Source organism: Poecilia latipinna, unplaced genomic scaffold, assembly GCF_001443285.1.
Source record: "Poecilia latipinna isolate Pla-1442-1.1 unplaced genomic scaffold, P_latipinna-1.0 Scaffold4847, whole genome shotgun sequence".
In the NCBI taxonomy this organism is placed as follows: Eukaryota; Metazoa; Chordata; class Actinopteri; order Cyprinodontiformes; family Poeciliidae; genus Poecilia; species Poecilia latipinna.
In genome coordinates, this window is record NW_015117463.1 from 1 (window position 1) to 3,326 (window position 3,326).

The following is a 3,326-nucleotide window of genomic DNA, read 5'->3' on the forward strand; positions in this document are numbered from 1 at the left end:
GTTATAATTCAAAGCAGCCAAAATTAGTTTTTAATGGGCCTCCCCGGGGTTCACCCATAGGGAAAGCTTTTTTTTTTTTTTTTTTTTTTTTTTTGTTCTGGAGTCGCTAAATTATAAGCTCCATCATGTGCATCGTTGATCTGAATGGCTCACTCAGTGTGTGCATACATGAACAGTGAAAGAAGTATTTACCTCCGCCGTTTTTCCCGCAGAGATAGGGAAATCTCCACACGTTCCCCAGTCCAATTGCATAACCCACACAAGACAGGAGGAAATCAAATTTTCCTCCCCATGTTTCTCTGGCGGGGACGTCTTTCTGCTTCTTGTCGGTCTTCACGTCCAGGGACTTGGGCTTGTCGTTGTTGGCGGCCACCTCGTTCAGTTCTGTGACCTGTCCATCCGCTTTGGTGCCGTTCGTCGCCATGTCTCTGGATTTGGCAAAGGTCCTGGCAGTCGGACGGGAGGCTTCAGCACCGGTCCACGTAGACAGCAGCTTCGCGGTTTTTTTTTACCCCCCGCCCCCCCACTCTTTTGTTCTACAACTAAACCTTCGGACCAAATGTCTGGAGATGGAGCCTGTGCGAACACGACTGGTCAGTCGTTGTCAACCTAAGATCGTGGATAGAGTGATTGGTTGTTTGAGGGTGCAGGAAAAATGGTTACCTGTTTCAACAAAGATGGACACAGAATGTACCACACTCATTTCCTCTGAATCAACAGCAGCAGTTTAAACAAATCATTTACTTTTCAACTCCAAAGACGCATTTTAAAGTGCAGACTGATTCATTCTCTGATATTTTGGCACCAGAACATTATTATTTTTTTTTTTTCATTCATGTCAAATCACTGATGGCAGAGCCATGCTGCCTTGCCTCCACACAAATCAGCTTGCACATAATTTAACAGCCAAACAAACAAAGCAACAGACATGGTTGTCTAAACAAATTCCGAATTTAAATGTGCCAAACTAAGGAGAAGTGCAAAGTGTTCCAAAACACGCAGGACGCACCGTAGCAATGTAGTGTCCAGCCTATGAAAATTAAACTCAACGAGGTCCACCAATTAACACCTACAGATTCTCCTGTCAGTTATTTTTGTGGATAGCTGAAAGTAAGCGTGGACAGATGGACGTCTCTAACACGCTGGAAAACAAAACGCACCGTGGAGACGGGAAAAAAAAGGGATGTCCAAATGCGTAAAAGCTTTACGCATCAGGCTGCACACATTCTGCCATGTTAATTGGGAACTCTGCGCACCAGAATGCGACGCTTTGCATCTGCAAACACCAAGCAGACAGAAATCAGCTCCGCATGTTCGACTGTTGATTTGAGATAAGTGTGCAAATATTTACTTGATCCCCCCCTTCAGCAGCAGAGCAGCAGCCTCAGTCTCAATCCAGTCAATCCGACTGCTGTCGGAGGGGACAAATAGCCGAGCCGCGTATTAACCGGTTCCCACAGATATAGACAGCAAATATTTAACACATTTTTTTTTTTTTTTTTTTTTTACTCACAGTGAATCTGGGATCCGCACCGCCGAGCCTCCGCTGACTGCCACAAATCTCCAAACGAGGGATCCGAAGATTCCTCCCGCGGGTCAAGTTGTAAACTCCCGGTGTGTCTTGAAACATAAATAGATTTTACTTCCATTAAAAGACATTAAAGGGTACCATGCGGCGTTCGTGGGGTCCAAGCGGGAGCTGTCCAGCGGGGAGCAGTGCTGAAGACCAGAAGGATGAAGAAGGAGGAGGAGGAGGAGAAGACAGAAAGAGAGAGGAGGAGGTTGAATTAACACGGGCAGCAGCCGCTTCGCCTTGTGCGACTGTCTAACATCAACAACCAGAGACTCAACTCCCATCTACACAGCCTCAATGTCATCTCAAAGTCGCCCCCCTCTCCGCCCCCCTTACCTCCCCTCCTCATCCTCATTCTCATCTATAGGCTGAGCCGAGATCACATTATTTTGGTTTCACTCCGTTCAAGTTTGGATTATTTTCTTTTTTTCTTTTTTCTTTTTTTTTTTGGAAGTACATTTTCAAAAACGCTGGAAAGTTTTAAGAATGTTACAAAATATTCAAATGAAACATTTTTATGTTTATTTATTTATTTATTGTGTGCATTGACACCAAGCAGTTCGAAATGTGAGCCCCCCCCCACCCCCCCGAATCCTCCTCTCATCCTCTTCCTCCCCCCACCCCCCACCAGTATTAGAATATGGCCGAGGTGCAAAATGGCAACATATGAGGGGTAAATATAACGCAGCCCCGTCGTGTCCAAACGCGTAGTGCATTTTGGAGGCTGAGGCCAGTCGGCGGCTGTCTGGCAATTCTTGGCAAATTGAGATAAAGGGAGCCCGTCAATAAAAGAAAGGGAGGGAACAGTGACTGGCTGTCTAACTCAGCCTGTAAACCCGACGCCTTCACGAGTGCTGGGATGATATGAGTAGGATAAACTGGAAGAGCATAAACTCTGGCAATTATTCTTTTTAAAAAGTAAAGAAAATGCAAAAGATGGAAACAGCGCCGAGAGGAATGCGCCGAATTTTCTCCTTTTCCTGCTTTTTAAATTTTGCTTGTTGTAAAAAAAAAAATATATATATATATGGAAAGTAGAAGAAGACAAGACAGAAAACAAGAGGATCTAACTCTCTGGTAAGTGATTTGCTTAATAAGCGAGTCAACTTGTTTGATTTTCTTGCAACTTCTTTTTCCTCTTTTTTTTATTTTTTACTTGAAGCTTTTGCCATTTGCCTCCACGCTCTTACTTTGTGTCCCACATGAAGCACGTGTTCTCGCAGAAATACACCTTTTTAAGAGTTGTGTAGGAGGCGGCGCGGCGCACACTGCGATGTAAACTGCTGGAAATGCGCTCTGGCACAGAGAGACATCGGGAGCGTTTACAAGTGCGGTGTGAACGCTCCTCTCCTATCGTGGGGCTGAGAGGGCACCAGATGGTAAACCAATGAGGGGTGAACTAACCCACTAAATGTTGCCACATGAAATGCAGCATTTAAAATCCCATCTGGTTTGCTGTCCCTGCAGACATGAAAGTGTGAAACATGACACATATTTATACACCTGCTGATGGAGCACGCAGGCGTGTCCAATGGGGCTGGTGACATGCACACCCAGCCAGCTGACCCCTGAACCCCGGAGCTTTATGATTTATCTCGCTGCACTTTTCCACTGGCGGACCCTCAGTGTTTTTTTTTTTTTTCATTTCAGCAGGAAGCCTTCATGTGGCTCCTTGTGACTGCCGTATGTGCTCCATTAGGCTGGAATTACTTGTCCTCTTTTTTTAATGGCTTTCAGTGTGCCGCTTAGACTG

At 45.3% G+C, this 3,326-nt stretch overlaps 1 long non-coding RNA gene across 1 annotated transcript; it reads right to left on the reverse strand.

The window, feature by feature from the left end:
- Window positions 1-89: 89 nt before the first annotated feature.
- LOC106943069 (uncharacterized) lies at window positions 90-1,640 on the reverse strand. Its single transcript, XR_001423801.1, has 2 exons — window positions 1,514-1,640; window positions 90-663 (listed from the first exon to the last, which is right to left on the reverse strand). It is a non-coding gene; the product is annotated as an uncharacterized LOC106943069 (long non-coding RNA).
- Window positions 1,641-3,326: the final 1,686 nt, after the last annotated feature.